Here is a 17,442-nt window from a genome sequence, read left to right on the forward strand (position 1 = left end):
CATCGGCCTCCGTACAGCGTAAATAAAGCCGATTGGTTCTTCAGAAAAAGGCCAGTTATCTGCGTCATATTCCCAAAATGTTATATAGCTGCAATTAGCAACGTGAAGGAAAGTTTTCATGGGCTATAGTGTGCACATGTGTGTAGGCGAAGCTCAAGATAAAAACACTGCACGATGTTCCTACTACGAAGACCGTTTATTGACTTGTCCTTGCGTTATCGCGCGAAAAATGACAGCACTTAGCAAATACCTAAGCTCGGAAACGAATTTGATATTCGTCTTTGATACTAAAGCATCCGACACTAGCAATAAAGTATATACTAAATCGCCTACCTACCGTCATTGACTATCAAGCCGTCATGACTCAGAACAAACATTTGCTGGCGTCGTCTAGGATTAAGGTCAGGCATTATAATGTTGCTCACGAAGTAATAAAAAGATTACTGCACGCATTTCTTGTGACTGTACTCGCGTAGGGAAATAACTGCCATCACATGAAAATAGCGAGTAAGCTCATCATGACGTCACGGAGCACCGACTTCCTTGCCGGAAAACAATAACTAAATCGTAGGAACTTGCATTACAGTAAATTGTTGACGGCGCTAAAGCAGGCTTGTCTATTTTATCAAGAGCTTGGAAATCGCGGTGTTCATTTGCGGATAAAATGAAAAAAAAAGAAAGCTGTGTCCCTATTAGTTAAATACACTTTGAGCCGAAGGCTAGCTCTGGCAAAATCGTTTGATGGAGCTCGTTCATCATTTCGTTCCGTTGTGAACAGAGCACGTGCTCCGGCACAGAGCAGTTTCGCATTGCGCTCAAAGCTGGCTGAAGTCCGAATGAAGTCCTTTGCAAGGTTCTACAAGAACGCTCCAAAATGGAGGCAAATACGGGAACGAGAGTTATTCCCGCAAGAGGAATCAAAAGGAGTTTGTCAGCATTCTCTTTGTTCTAATTGTCTCTCCCTCTACGTGCTCAGCTCTCCCCGGTGCTTCTCGTTCCTGTTCGGAGTGGCTAGGTGGCGCTGTGGGCACGTTTTCGTTAGTTCTCGTTGTAACCCATACAGTAACTCTAGTTCCCGTTAGAGTGCGTTGATGTCCTCCTTGCCCGACGCAACGTATTGTTGTTGCCTCAACTTGTTGCTGTCGTCGTCATCATCGTGGTTGTTGTTGTTGTTGCCTTCAATTAATATAAGCACGTACTTACGAGGGGGGGGGGGGGGGGCAAGGGGCGCAATGGTAATGTAACAGAATGATTTGCTTCCCGCCAACTCAAGGACCACTAATACATGTATTTAAATAGTAATGATATTATTGAAGAGTAAATGGTGATTGAAAAGTGAGCGTGTAAATTTTTTTATGAAGCCGCTAGAGAACTTGAAAGAATTAACGTCAAATGTTAATGATGAGTCGTTTATCATGTCATCCTCCCGGTAATAATGGCGTATCCATGCACAACCTGACAAAATTTCTTTGCTCACGAGTTAAGCGTGGGCGCTCGCACCTAGAGAAGTAATATAAACTACTGAGAGACAATATACCGCCCATAGGGGATAGGGGTCTTTCTTTCGGACATATCTTTGGCAAAAGAGGAGGAAGTCATCCAAAGAATCTACATCACCCGCATGACGCACAAAGGTTCGTTGGTGCGAACCCATCACCTGCTCATATAAGGTTTAACTGCAGTATTCGACACCACAGAAATAAACTTATACTTCGCACAAAAGTGGGGGACATGACCTGACTTTCCCAGAGAATGCTAAATGTCTCTATTCCACTGCAGCTAGGCAGGGCTTTCTTGCGACTGACAAATCATTGTTGGCTTCAGGATCCTTTCACATCTAGGAGGGTTACGTTCTGTATAAAAAAAGCTACGGGCCCACTGAGCAAGGCCTTTGCCAAACTGTCAGCAATCTCATTATGTGCAAGTCGATACAGTGCCCAAGAATCCACAGAAACCTCATTTGTTTATCATGAGGTGGCATGTAAACGTTTAGCCACTGGTGAAGGAGTGAATTATTCGTACTTTCAAGCAACTTATTAGAACTGAGAGACAGTTCCCGAGCATAATTATACGACACATTGTTCGAAACCTCGTATAGCGCCAAGCAAATGGCCAGGAAATCAGAGTCCCAAACTCAGGGCGCAGAAATAGACAGTGGGATAAAATTTGAAAATTCACAAGCATAAGGTGGCATCATGCAGATATCGCCAGACAGGGGTAATCGGAGATCTCTGGGAGAGGCTTTCTTCCTGCAGTGGACACGAATAGGCTGACGATAACGATGAACTATGACTGCAACGATGAACGTGGTGTAGTATTGCGAAGACAGCAAGTGTCAGCTGGTGGTTCAGGGAAAAACGTGGTGCTGCTTGCGCGGTAGCCGTGCCTTCGACACAAGGCCGCAAGTTGTTCCGGCGCCGGGCAAATATTTGCGATCCCGCGGGCAGCATGTATACCCTGTTCCAGAGGCAGTGGCGGCGGCGGCAGCGACTTGTTGCCGAAATCGAGTGAGTCTCGACAGAAGCGAGCCGTGAGCGAACCTCGTGTGGGCGACTTGATCGCTTGCAGGCCGCCTCCGCGCGCACGCGAGCCTCCGGCCAGTGCCTCCCTTTCCTATGCCGACAGCACACATGGCTCGGATGCCATCGCAAGATTGAAAGCCGGACGCCACGGTTTGTGAAGAGCAGATACCTGCTGTATACAGAACGCGGAGCACGCCGCCTAATACGGCACCTCGTTATCGTCGCACAGACGTCCAGATTAAGGATTAGCATTAAAGTAACACAATGAGAGGGAAAGAATCATTTTAGCTGTGCTAGTAAATTACCCGTTCACCATGCCAAAAAAGCCACTGTTATCGCGAGAAGACACCTTGGGTGGTATTCTGTAAGAGCCCACTTAGTGGACTGTCGACATCGGCAGTCGCTGATTGGCTGCAGCTGCACGAGCGAGTAGCAGACAGGTGCCCCAGCCAGTCTCCTCCTCACTCGTGCAGGTGCAGCCAATCAGTGACAGCCGAAATGGACAGTCTACTCGGTGGGCTCTAACAGAATACCTCCCCAGGCACGTCAGAAAAAAACGCAATAAGGAAAGACGGGTGGCAACGCCGCCTTGAATTCCCGCACCAAGTAACCGTGACGTCATCGATTTTGATACCGAATGTTCGAGTCTAATTAAGTTGGTGTGCGTAAAAAATGTACTAACTCTCGTTCGAACAGATTCAAAGATTTAACTTCGGAAGCTCCAACCACAACGACCAAATTGAAAAAAACAAAACAAAAAAAAACATGCTTTTGAATACGTGACGTCAGACTGATGCATGGGCCCCGGCGTTCCGGCGCGAAATTTAAAAAAATGAAGCTTTGACCATCATTTTCTCTTCTCATAATCACCATATTGAGGTGAAATCAAGAAAGGTAGAGTTCTCAAAGGATAATTCATCTATTTAAACTGATGCGGCATTTAACTTTAGTGTCTTTTAGCACACTAAGCAAGTAGTATGAGGTCTCTTTTTATTTTTTATTTAAAGATACCTTACAAGCCTCAATTGAGGCATTGAGTAAGGGGGGCAGTACATAGAATACACACAGAAAATACATAGCATATATGACATACATAAAACAGTAGCAATTGACATAACTGAACCGGACCCTCAACCGGAGTACTAACGCGACATAGTGAGATAGCGGTAAACACGGTGACATAACGGTACCATCGCTACAATAAGGTGCAAGAACGTAGTGTAGTTGAAATACAAGAATGCGTGGTGCGACAATCATAAATCTTCACATTTTATTAGACATGTAGTCTGTTAAGGCGTCACGGAATGAATAATGGTTGGACAGGCATGCGATGTTATCCTTGAGAGAATTCCGATACCTGACGGCACGAGGAAGGGCAGAGTATCGGAAAGAAATGAAGCTTGTATATGCTAGTATATGCTTGGGGACGCATCGAGCACCGCGAGCTGCGTGAAGAATTCAGCCGCTAAAGGCGAGATAATCGTACGAAGCTTTAGCTTCAGGAAAATAACTCTGGCGTGTGCGGTGAAAATAAATATTTATGTTTGGCATAGGTGGCAAATACGCTGTAGAAGGAAAAATAAAAAGTTGTCGCAGTTTCACCTGAAAGGCGAAGCATCAATTGCAATAGCAAATTTGTAGAGAGCTGTACGGAGTAATGATATTAGCTTTATCAGCTGTATAAACTTGGACATGCAGCAGCACCGGCAACACGCAGAACTGTTGTCGACGCCGTCGGCGTTTTGCCCGCGTTCGCTCAAAATGCGTGCGGCGTTGGTGACTGTTGCCGGAGCCTCTGATATAAATAGGCACTTGGTGCCGCAGCTAAACGTCGCCTCCCCCTCCCCCCTCCACCACGGCCTTTCGCGCGTCGGAAGAAGGCGCGTTTGCTCTACATATATGTTGATTGTAAAGGAGGAAAGAGACGCCTACTTCTGCAGCCCTTAAGGGAGCACGGCGCAGAACGCGCGTTTGTTCTCCGCCGTGCGTTCACTCCCCGTGAAAGCGCGCGCCCCTCGCGCCCTTTCCCTCGCACATACAGCGTTCGGCGCGCGGCGACAATTTCATGGCGCTGAGCCGTGCTCCCTCAAGGGCTGCAGAAGATAGCGCCAACCTTTCCCTTTCCCTCAAGAACCACTTATCATCATCGACAATTTCATCTCCATTGACGTCATACGGAACCTCACGGCAACGGCGACGGCGACGGCGACGCCGACGGCAGAAATCTGCTTTTGAGTGTCCATATAATTGCTATCGCAATAAAAAACAAATCACTAAGACTGCAGCAATGATGTAACCGATGGCGTAGCAGAAACGTGACCAAAAATGTGCCAATAAGATTGAACTTGGAGACTAACCCCGTATTCAAAAATACATATTAACTTGAAGCACATGATTGACTTGATATAAACGACACTTGGCGTGAACGTGCCCAAGACGCTCATTTCGTTTCCTTTGGTGCGTTCGCGACAGGCGTCATTTAAATCAAGTGAAGCGTGCGTTTCAAATTAAGATGCATTTCTGAATACGGGGGTAAGTTGCTAAATCAGTTTTACAAGCAGTGGGTGTACGGGCGATATGAGCGTTGTGGCCCCAGAACTACAACCCGATAATTCTGCTGGGTGGCGTAGCCAGTGCTTTCTTACAAGGACAATTCTCCCGTGCGTATAAGTCGATCTGATGCATGCGCGTGTTTATTTCCACAGCACAAAGTCCGCTGGTATCTGTTATCATGTAACTGATGCCTGAGCAGTAAAGAGGACACCTTTAAAAAAGAAAATTGGACAGCATGTTAAGAAGTAAGTTTTTGCGGCTTAACTTGACAAGTGACCAGAGATCTACGCCGAATCAAGTGTAGAAACGTCACAGAACCTCAGAAATCTCACGCATAAGGAAGGCGCGTTCGCTATATCCGAAACCACCCGAACGACTATGTCCACTGCCTGTGTGGTGCCGAGTGAAGAAGCGTATGCCTTTCTCCCTTGCTTCCTTCGCGGCCGCCTGGAATCGCTCTCACATTTATCCTAGTCCCTGTGTGTGCTCTAACACACACACACTGATGCACGCACGCACGCGGCCGCGCGCGCGCAGAGTCGTGCCAGATGAGAAGCAGTCCGCAGCATCTTTGTGTAAACGCCGCGTTCCTCACGGGTTCGCGTAGCGCACATGGCATCCTTCAGCATGCGAAAAGACAAAAAAAAAGGAAGCAAGGGGAAGGGAGTGCCTAGCTTCTCAAGACTCCGAAAACTCAGGCAGGAGTCTGGTGGCGGCTGGATAGCAGCATGCACACGCTGTGCGGGGCAAGTGTTTAGAGGAGAGGCACGAAACATTCTGACTTCGGGTTGCAGCCCGGGGAGGGGGGGAAGGAGTCCTCTGTGGGCCACCTGGGAAGTGAGCCCCCGCCCGCTCGAAGAACTCCTTGAGCTGCGGCGCTATACGCCGAGAGCCTTCTGGTTTCGTCACCGGGGCCGCCACCGCCTCCTGTGCAGGCCTGCGCTCGCTCGCAGGCTGCGCAGTGTGCCAGCCGGTGCCGGATGAGAGACACGCCGTGGGAACCGAGAATCGTTCGGTATCCCGCGTGCGATGTGGCAGGCATGCAGGCGCCGACGGCCGTGGTGGTGGCGGCGGTGGCACTGTCTTTCCGCGCGAGCGTCTTCCGCTGATTGTCCGAAACATATGCGCTAATGGAGAGGTTCGGGAGAGCAGTTTAAAACGGCGCCTGGTCTGGTGCGCACGTGGTTCCACTTCGCCGTATGTGTGGCTGATTTGTGCTGAAAGCCTCTATTCCCCTCTTTTTTTTTCCCCACATTTTACTAAAGCGACCGCACATTGTATTACTTTCGCTAAGCCTTTCCTTCCTGACAAGTTACTCCCTGTCAACACCTGCTAATCAGTTTGAGGGCGCAGTTCTATATTGAATCATATTTGTGCGTTTTGCTGCGACATCATCAATGCACTTGAATTTCGAGCTTCAACTTGGATGCACATGATGAGGTAGAATAGAAAGAAGTCATTATGGAAGAATAAATATTGTGGTTTCCTTCAGTGCTAAGCATTCCAATCTACAAGTTTCTTATCAAAGCTAGCCTTCATAGAAATGCCTCCGCAAACTGTCTTTGATGATGACTGAACAGTTTAACCTAGGCTGGAGATTGCACCATCATTTATTTAATAAATGAAAGTGCACCAGTTTACTTCACCGTCTTGCAGTTTCTCAATTAACCAAGCCACTTGGTGACAATATCTTTAACTTTTTGTAAGACTCGGCGCTATTTCATTCTAATAATCAATGGGATCATCATAGCTTGTATGAAGATAACATGGAATAGCGATAAAAGAAACAAAAAACTGGGCGGGAAGGTACACAATCATTTTCAGAACAAGGCGCCAACAGACAAGGGACGTACTAGATATGTAGTAAAGCAGACAACGACAGGATGGTAAAGCAGACAAGCGCCACTGTTTGTCTGATATACCGCGGCCATTGTATGTAGGCGCCTTCTTCTGAAGGTGATTGAATAGCAGAGTGCTGCAATACGGATCACGTTACGAGTACATATCTTCTCACGTCTGGCAATTCGCCACCGACTCAAACGACGGCTGCATGCTCCTGTTTGGCGCACTAGACATAGAAATACATCTTTAATGCAACCATAAACCAATGACTTCTGCAGTCGCAGATAACGACTGGCGAGACCATTGATAACTTCTGCTTACCTGATGTTCTGCGACATGAAACGGCATCAGCGGAACTTCATCTCTTGAACAACCGTCTGCGAAGACAAATGTAAAGATATGAAAAACTTAAATGTAAAATGTAAGAGATGTGAAAAGATATATTGACGCATATTTCCAGCAAAACTGGTTTATTATGGTGCACATATCATATATCCTGCTTACGGCTCCTTTGAAGAAGGGTTAGGCGTAGCTCTTCTAAGGTGAGCATATCATTTTTTATGAGTTCCCAGAATCGGCAAAGTTACAGAATGTTAGGAGTGGCCAAGGAGCTTTTAGGAGTTCGGGGTGCAGGGGATGATGAAACTTGCGCAGAAGGGCACTGATCTATAGTGTCACAGCATCGCAGACCCGTCCGGTTTTATGATGTATAGTTTGTTTCGAGGGTGTCGATTGATGAGTCGATCTTATGGCCTCTTCGTTTAAAGAACAGCGAAAACAACAGCAACATAACCCATGACGACATGGTATCATCTGCCCAAGTAAAGGCTGCCATACACAGTGGTACTACGCTGTCGTATAGCCATTGGGGGATTCCTTGACAGCAAATTTTAGCAGAACAGATTTTTTCTTCACTTGCACTCATCAGATCTTAGCCTCAATATTTAATCGACAGCTTGCCAGTGCTATAAAAATGAAATACAAATTTTAAGCGTCGGTGTAGTGGTAATTATATGAACCTTTTTTTATAACTTATATTAATTAATGTGGATATTATTCCATGCAGTTAAACGGGGCCACGGCAGCGCTTTTTTTTTTAGTATGTCTTGGGCGTAAGCCTGTCTTCCGTTTTCTTCTTTTAGGGTAGACTGAACTGATGGATGGATGGATGGACGGAAAAACTTTATTATGGTCCATTGGGTCGCGCTAGTTTCCTAGCCCGAAGCGGGCCGCTCCCACGTTGGGACCAAAAGGCCTAGCCTGTCGGCCGCTTCGCAGGCCCGTTGGACTGCCCATAGCTGTTCATCTAGTGTGCGACTGCGTAGAGCTTCTTAACGCCGAGCAAGGCCAGAGCATATGACTGAGATCTATGGTATAACTACATTTATCGCATGTTGTAGGAGTAGAGATCTCCGGATAGATCTTGTTGATTAATAGACGGTTCGGATAAGTTCTCGTTTGTAAGAGCCTTAGCGTAATAGCCTGAGCTCTATTTAGTTTACTGTGCGGAGGGGGGAAGACCCTGCGTTTTAGGTAGAAGTGCTTGGTTGGCTCGTTGTACGTGAGGAGGTGGTCCTTGCAATCAGGGACCTCAGCATCTTCTTGCCTTGTGGCTGCACGGTTGGCAAGTCCTCGTGTAGCATTGTGGGCTGATTCGTTGAGGTTCACGGGAGCACTGTCCTATAAGGGCAGGAAACCAAATGATCGTGTGGGGTTTGACGGAAGTGATGACCCAAAAAAAATTTAGTTCCGAAGTTTCACTTGCTAATCCCCACCATTTGTTTATGAGGCACGCCGTAATGGGGCACTTCAAATTATTCTTGACCACCTGAGTTTCTTTAACGTGTGCTTAAATCTAAGTATACGAGCAGATCCTGCATTCCGCCCCGATCGAAATGCTGCCGTCACGGCCATAATCGAACCCGCGACCTTAGGCTGAGCAGCGCAACACTATAGCCACAGCTACCATGGTGGGTATTGCCGACGAAGGAATGGATAATATTTCGATCAGAGGTATCACGCGCAATTAAATGAAAAACTTGCTCTGACTGTATATTGCAAGCGACATTTTTCGCTATTTATAGTACCAGAAGACTGATTTACTTTCAGTTATGTAAAAACGCCTATAAATATATCTAAACTGTTAATGTTTTTCGTAACATAACTCACGCTTTCCTTGTTTTTCACGTGCACTAATTAACGCTTCAGCAGGCTACTGGTATGAATTAGGATGCGGTTATTGTAGTTTATATTGCAGGTGCGTAACAATTCTACAGGGGCATTGCTTTTTTTAATTATAATCAAATTATTTTACATTACCTTTTTCCCGTAATATTTCAGGACATCTATCCGATCCCGCTGACGACTGCTGTGCAGCGCCAGAGCAAACCAGAATGCGCAAAGTGGATAAAATAAATGATATAGATGACTGCAACACACAGGCCTCCATGGGTGCTCTGCTAGTTGTCTTGATGCCGTATTTTGTAACAGTAGGCTTCATATTTGATTCTTTTCTTCCTCCATTATCGGTGCAGGCACCGCCGACATGTTATCTAGGGCATCGGCCGCTCAGCGCAACGGGTAGTAAGAGTTCGAACCGAAATTATTCCTCACAAAATGTACAAATTGTGACACTTCCATTCAATCCGATGAGAAAGCTGCAATAGATAAGCGGGTGCCGTTACCACCGTGACGCGTTAATTGCACCGACACCGATGCCAACGCGATGCCAATCATTTCATCGGCCTCCGAAGGACACGCGCATCGGCACGGCGTGCCCTTTAACCGTAGGCGATGCGGCTTCGCATAGCCCGAAGCTATCGCTGTACATCCGTTTTATGACGGCGTGGCTTAGCGGCGTTCCTCGATAACCAACGGCACGCCGCCTCGTCTGGTCGTTGGCGCGCGTGAGAAACGCGCCGCCCTTGAGCGCCTCTGGAAAGTGTCGCGTGCGCCGCATCTTCGGCGCAGTGCATGCAGCGAAGAAAGTTGCTCGCCACACGGCCCCCCGGAGCTGTCAGCGTCCTCCACCGGAGTACAGCGCCAGTTGGCCGCGGCAACTCCTCTGTGAATAGTGCGCGGCGTAAATTAAGGAGCGATCGGTACAAGTAGACCAGAGGCATGGCGTTAGTCACAAAGCGCGCAAAGTAAATGTTTTGTCTAAAAGTTGGCATACTTGTACAACTCGGTGCCGACGGAAAGCTGAAATGGACAATAAGATGCGCGCTTCAAAGCAACACGCGAAATCAAATTAAAGGCTGACAAGTTACGCTTCTAGAAGTCTATAGTTGAAGCGTTTTGCCAAAACTTAGCCACCAGCTGCTCATCGTGACGTCAGCGATTTTAGACAGTATTTTCACTTATTTAGATCATTATAAAATTCAGGAAAGAACTCTAGCGAACAGTTACTCCTTGTTCCGGTAATTCCAGCTCAATAGGGCAAAAGGGCGCGCCTTCACTGGGATTTCGTTTTTATTTCTCCGTCCCCCCCCCCCCCCCCCGTCACTGTTGAGTTTTTTTTTTTTTTTTTCTTATACTGGAGACGCAGCTGTTGCGCCATCCGCGAGTATACATTTCTACAAGAGATGCAATGCCAGCTGTAAGAGTGAGAATGACGAGGAGGGTAGTGTTCCAGCTGAAGAATATGACAGTATGCTCTCATATTCATCCTCGGCTCGAAGATCTGCACACACTCCACCAAGTCAGCCATCTAGTTCAGCACAGCTCCACTATTCTAATAAAGAACACACTACGCTTTTTTTAGAATTGCCATGGAGTGCAATTAAATGGCAGTGACCGTTTATGTCGAAGGGTGACGCGGACTAAAATGCAAACGCTTATTGAGCAGTAGGCCTGAGCGACGACAAATCCGCCTGAGAAATCATCGAAGTCATGGCGATCAAACAATGACAGAATGATTGTGTAACCATGCCAACCCTCTCGCTCTCCAATATATATATATATATATATATATATATATATTGTAACGAAGACGAAATGCCGGTTAGCCAGGTGCATCTCCGGTGTGTGAAATACGATGAAGAAGTGCCCGTCAGTCAGGCATGGTTCGAGAAGGCTGGGCTGGATCGTCCGGCATGGGCCGAGATGATTGAAGGGTTCGGCTTCGAAATTCCAGCGTTGATGGAGTCGTACCCCGCACTCTCCACCAAATGTCAAGGTGTTTATTGACAGGATTGAGAGGTCGAACTCGGTGCGGCAGTCAGAACCCTGCGAGCAGTCAGGACAAGCCCCATGCGTAAAAGCGCTGGTGATGCGCCTGACTGACCGGCACTTCTTCGTCGTATTTCACACACCGGAGATGAACCTGCCTGACCGGCACTTCTTCTTGGTTACAATATATATATATATATTGCCTACGTTCAGCCTTGTGCACAGTGAAAGTCTGCATGCTATGCGTTGTATGTCAGCGTATGATTTCTTTTTTGTTTTTGTTTTTCTCGACCTGAATGAGTTGAAAGAACAGCTTCATGTGTCTCGAACGCCTCTCCCAGTGTCTCGAACGCCTCTCCCAGTGTCCGTGTCTGTCGCTGCAAACCTTTTCGCAATAACTCACCCAAGTCGCCACTCTGAGCGGACATCCCCTTCTTGGCAAGAAATCGGGAGCAAGAATTGCTATGATAACACAAAAGGCAGTGCCTAGCGGTTTAAAACCCGAGCTGGCTGCCTCATTAGAAAAAACACATCGCAGCGAGCATTTGCAACGTCATGAGGCATGCTTCTCCACGCCACCACCCCACTACACGCCACAACGGTGGTGGCGGGGAGAGCAGAGGTAGAATACCCGGCTTCAAATCTGAAGGTCGTAAGTTCAAATCCTACTCCAGTCCACCACATTTTCAGGCATGGAGTGGTGCCTGACACCGGCAGATATATATTGCCGATAGCTAGTGGGGCTATACTAGTTAAGGTGCAACCAAACTAGGAAGGCCCACTAAGTTTCATGAAAGTCACTCCCTCACCAGAACAGGAATTGGCCTCCCTGGTGCAGTATTCGGCCACTACCTCCCTCATGACTTCGACAATTAACCCATGGCCCCCAGTCCCCAGTGGCTGCGGAACACATGACCAAGGCGGCTACGTGGTAGAAGGTGCAAAGAGTCTCTGTGGCCGGAGAGGTCACCGCTTGCAACTGAACCTGGCAACGTTCAACACGCGCACCCTCTCGACTGAGGCTAGCTTAGCAGGACTATTTGAAGAATTATCAGGCATTGCCTGGGATATTATTGGCCTTAGTGAGGTTATAAGAACTGGTGAGGCCTACACAGTGCTGACTAACGGCCACGTCGTCTGCTACAGAGGTCTTCCAGACAAGAGAGAGTCCGGGGTAGCATGTTTAGTCCATAACAACATAGCGGGCAACATTGATGAATTCTACAGCAATAATGAGAGGGTAGCAGTCGTCGTAATAAAGCTGAAAAGGAGGTACAAAATGAAGGTAGTACAAGTCTACGCCCCAACCTCTAGTCACGATGATAAAGAAATAGAACAGTTTTATGAAGATGTTGAATTAGCAATGAGAAAGGTGCAAACTCAGTATACTGTAGTCATGGGCGACTTCAATGCAAAAGTGGGGAAAATGCAGGTTGGTGAGCAAGCAATTGGCAACTACGGCATCGATTCTAGGAATGCAAGAGGAGAGATCTTAGTCGAATTCACGGAAAGGAATAGGCTTCGATTATTGAATACCTTCTTCAGGAAGCGCAGCAACAGGAAGTGGACCTGGAAAAGCCCTAATGGAGAAACAAGGAATGAAATAGATTTCATACTCTCTGCCGATCCAAGCATAGTGCAGGATGTAGAAGTGTTAGGTAAGGTAAAGTGCAGTAACCATAGGTTAGTGAGGGCTAGGATTTCTCTCTATTTGAAGAGAGAAAGAGTGAAATTAGTCAAGAGGAAACAGGTCAACCTAGAGGCAGTAAGGGTAAAAGCATACCAATTCAGGCTGGTGCTCGCAAACAATTATGCAGCTTTAGAAAATGAAGATAAAGACAACATAGAGGTAATAATTGAAACCGTAACTAGATTGATCTCAGAAGCAGCAATTGAAGTGGGAGGCAAGGCACCAAGGCAACCCGTGGGTAAGCTCTTCCAAGAAACAAAGGACCTAATAAAGAAACGACAAAACATGAAAGTGTCCAACTCAAGAGATCAGATAGAATTCGCTGAACTGTCAAAACTGATCAACAAGAAGAAAGTAAGGGATATTCGAAATTATAACGTGGGAAAGATTGAGGAAGCCGTAAAATACGGAGAGAAAGAGAGAGAGAGAAACGTGGTGGGAAAGGCAGGGAGGTTAACCGGAAAATATTCTGGTTTGCTACCCTGCACTGGGGGAAGGGGAAGGGGAAATGAAAGGCGGAAAGAATAGGGAAGAGAAAAAGCAGTCACGAAAAAAAATATGCTAGGAATTAAAAAAAAGAAAAGGAGGAGGTTGGAAACGTCTGTGAGAACTATAGTCTGTCAGATAGTCCACTCGATCGCAAAAACTTGAAGAGTGCCTTCACTGACTTGTTCTGTGACGAGTGTATAGGCCGGCGTTCCAGGACTGTCTGCTCCGAAAGTGGCCGGTCGTCAAGACGTGCCAACGCGGTCGCGAGTGACTGCCTATGTGCGCTGTATTGGGGACAGTGACAAAGTACGTGCTCGATTGTTTCCTCGTCGCCGCAGTGGTCACACGCAGCACTATCCTCCCATCCAATGCGGAAAGCAAACGACTTTGTAAATGCGACACCAAGCCACAATCGGCAAAGTACTGTTGTTTCGGGTCGGGATAGTCCAGGTGGAGGTCGAAGTCCAAGACAGGGGTCCAGTCGATGCAGACGTGTGTGTTGCAAACTAGGTGTGTTCCACAACGATTGTGTGGCATCGTTTGCAAGCACTCGAAGTTTCGCTGCTGCATCTGTTCTTGACAGCGGTATTGGTTCCTGTGCGCCGTCTTCATGAGAAGATCGAGCAGCTTCATCAGCATATTCGTTGCCCTTTACGCCACAGTGGCTAGGGAGCCACTGAAAGGTGACGTCGTGTCCTTGCTCAACGAGACAATGAAGGAGCTCTCGGATTTCGAGGACTAGTTGCTCGTAGGGTCCACCATGTAAGGCGGAAAGCAAGCAATGTAGCGCTGCCTTGGAGTCACTGAAAACACTCCATTTGTTAGGTGGTTCCTCACGAATTATGCGAAGTGCAAAATACGGACGCAGCATTAAATCAGTAAGAAGAAAACTTAGCATAGGACAAGGCAAGATGTATGCACTGAAAGATAAGCATGGTTATATCATCAGAAATTTCGATGACATAGTAAAAGCAGCGGAAGAATTCTATACTGACCTGTAGAGTGCCCAAAAAAACCAAGCTACTTTCACTCGAAATAGTGATGAACCGGATACAGAGGCTCCTTCTATAACTATGGATGAAGTTAGGAGGGCATTGAAAGACATGGCCAGGGGAAAAGCTGCTGGATAAGATGGAATAACAGTAGATTTATCCAAAGATGGAAGAGATATCATGCTTGAAAAACTTGCGGCCCTTTATACGCAATGTCTCACTTCAAATGTACCAGAGAGCTGGCAGAACGCCAACATTATACTAATCCATAAGAAGGCAGACGTTAAAGAATTGAAGAATTATAGACCCATTAGCTTGCTTTCAGGGTTGTATAAAATATTCACCAAGATAATTTCCAATAGAATCAGGGCAACACTTGACTTCAGCCAACCAAGAGAATAGGTTGGCTTCAGGAAGGGATATTCTGCGATGAATCACATCCATGTCATCAATCAGGTAATCGAGAAATCTGTGGAGTACAATCAACCTCTCTATATGGCTTTCATAGATTATGAAAAGGCATTCGATTCAGTAGAGATATCAGCAGTCATAGAGGCATTGCGCAATCAAGGAGTGGAGGACGCATACGTGAATACCTTGGCAAATATCTACAAGGATTCCACAGCTACCTTGGTTCTCCACAAGAAAAGTAGAAAGATACCTGTCAAGAAAGGGGTCAGGCAAGGAGACACAATCTCCCCAATGCTATTCACTGCATGCTTAGAAGAAGTATTCAAGCTCTTAGACTGGGAAGGATTAGGAGTGAGGATCGATGGCGAATATCTCAGCAACCTTCGGTTTGCAGATGACATTGTCCTATTGAGCAACAATGGAGAGGAATTACAACAAATGATTGAGGACCTTCATCGAGAAAGTGCAAGAATTGGGTTGAAGATGAACATGCAGAAGACAAAAGATAATGTTCAATAGCCTGGCAAGGGAACAAGAATTCAGGATCGCCAGTCAGCCTCTAGAGTCTGTAAAGGAATATGTTTATCTAGGTAAATTACTCACAGGGGACCCTGATCATGAGAAATTTACAGAAGAATAAAATTGGGTTGGAGTGCATACGGCAGGCATTGCCAAATCCTGACTGGGACCTTACCACTGTCGTTGAAAAGAAAAGTGCACAATCATTGCATTCTACCGGTGCTAACATACGGGGCAGAAACTTGGAGGTTAACAAAGAAGCTCGAGAACAAGTTAAGGACCGCACAAAGAGCAATGGAACGAAAAATCTTAGGAATAACCTTAACAGACAGGAAGAGAGCGGTGTGGATCAGAGAACAAACGGGGGTAGACGATATTCTAGTTGACATTAAGCGGAAGAAATGGAGCTGGGCAGGCCATGTAATGCATAGGATGGATAACCGGTGGACCATTAGGGTTACAGAATGGATACCAAGAGAAGGGAAGCGCAGTCGAGGACGGCAGAAAGTCAGGTGGGATGATGAGGTTAGGAAATTCGCAGGCGCAAGTTGGAATACGCAAGCGCAAGACAGCGGTAATTGGAGATCGCAGGGAGAGGCCTCCGTCCTGCAGTGGACATAAATATAGGCTGATGATGATGATGATGATGATGATGATGATGATGATGATGATGATGATGATGATGAATTTCAAATTTTCAGGGCACGTCAGCCAGTGAAGGAAAACAAACGTACCGTTCCTGCTTGGCTGACGTCACCTGCGGCATTGAAATTTTGCAACGCTCATCTTCCAGTTTTGGCCTTATGTCTATTCCAGTACTATACCAAAACCTTGCAACCGCATTTCTGTTGCTTCAGTTCTTGCATTCGCTTGGGTTCTGGCTCCTTTGGGTGCTAATTGGATGCTATGAAATTTCGTGTTTTCACATATCCCTTTCTCCATAAAGTACTGTGGCCAGGAGTACAATATGGATGTATATTTATGAACATTGCTAGCTTAAAAGTTCAATTGAAAGTTAGTGCGACAGCTTTATGTTACTCGTTTTCATCGTATTTTTTATACGTGATTTTTAGGAGATCTTGGCAGCATCAATAAGCGCCGGCTACTCTTTTCACAAACAATTACATAAAACATAAGGCCACAGGAAAGGAAAAAATGGCCTCAAGCATTATCAAGCTGATAACGAACTCAAACATAATACCCGCACATATGAATAAATCAAACACACTTAATCGCAGAAGTGAAACAGGCATAGTCTTAAAGTCACATAATCACACTGTAGACAGCTTGCAAAAAGTACCACACACACACAAAAAAACAATGTCCATTCAAATCAATGTGCTAAATTTAAGGCATGAAAAAAAATCAGTTCTCTTCACCACACTGCCAACTACACCACAAATCCATGGATATCGGCGTAGTTCGCGGCATTAGTCACATCCGTGTGCAACAGTATAAGCAGTATAAATGAGAAAACGGCGCACATCCGCTCCGCGCAAGAGTGTGCGTTTGAATCCTGCAACCAAACGCCTCGTCGCGTGAGCCAGAGGCGCGCGGTGGCCTGCTTAGTATCGGCGCGAGCGTCATAATCGCGATAAGGCGCCCACTCTGGCCCTCAGCACCCGCCCGACTTCCACGGAGACGAAAGACATGGGCAACGGCCAAGAATACGGATGGTCAAACGCCTACGGAACGCGCGCTTCCACGAGTTTGATACGAAGTTGAGATAAGTAATGTATGCCAACTATACAGTTCTTGAGTTCCCTGGTGCGTTTTTCTTCAGTGTGTCATGTTTTCGTAACTTCTATTCCCATGCGGCCTAAACAGTTCTTTAAGCAATTTCTATAAAGTACAAAGCGCGCAACACGCAGTCGTAGATAAGTGGCTATGGCATTGTAATGCTGAACTTCAGGTCGGGTTTCGATTCCGGTCTCATTAGGATACAGGCGAAATGCAATAACTCTCGTTTACATAGGCTGGGGTGCACGTTAAAGAGTCCCAGGTGGGCAAAACTGATCCGGACTCCCCTACTACTGGCGTGCCTCATAATCGGATCATGGTTTTGGCGTGTAAAACACAGAATGATATTAAATAGTGCACCAGGAATGTAAATGGCAAACGTGCACCTGGAACAATCCGTGAATAATCCGTGGTGAAAACAAGAACAAACAACAATCGTGTAATCGAAAGAAACAACGAAACAGTTCGACACTTATCCCGCTCGATTTTTTCTTCTGCTTGACCGCGGGAAACC

This window comes from Dermacentor silvarum, chromosome 10 (genome assembly GCF_013339745.2).
Source record: "Dermacentor silvarum isolate Dsil-2018 chromosome 10, BIME_Dsil_1.4, whole genome shotgun sequence".
Classification (NCBI taxonomy): Eukaryota; Metazoa; Arthropoda; class Arachnida; order Ixodida; family Ixodidae; genus Dermacentor; species Dermacentor silvarum.